Genomic DNA, 477 nt, shown 5'->3' on the forward strand with positions numbered 1-477 from the left:
GAGATTACAACGGAAGGTAGAGATAGAATGAAACGGTGATTTCAGAGACACAAAAACGCGTTAGGTATAATAAAACCTTTAGATTAGACTAGGTTCAACTAGTGAAATATAAAACTCAAATATAAGCATTTGGAGGATTTGTGTATTTTTGCCTGCTGACATCAATCAACAGTGGGAATGGTCATAATCTTTAGCTTTGATTCAACGCTCTCTTTCCGGCTTAAACTTGTCGCAAGACAACGGCTCAGGCTACGATTTGTGGACGGCACAGCTTTTTAAAAAAAATTTTACCAGCCTTTGAACGGCTTAGAATTGCTAAAACGTGTAACGATGTTCTTCGATACGTCACATCCTCACGTGGATATCGTGAGATGATTATCTTGCCCGGTAGGACATGTACCTATTATGTAATAAAGACAATACTGTTGTTTATTGCTCATTCACAGTGTATGTATATGAATATTTAATATATATATA

Source organism: Varroa destructor, unplaced genomic scaffold, assembly GCF_002443255.2.
Source record: "Varroa destructor unplaced genomic scaffold, Vdes_3.0 BEIS01000003.1, whole genome shotgun sequence".
Classification (NCBI taxonomy): domain Eukaryota; kingdom Metazoa; phylum Arthropoda; class Arachnida; order Mesostigmata; family Varroidae; genus Varroa; species Varroa destructor.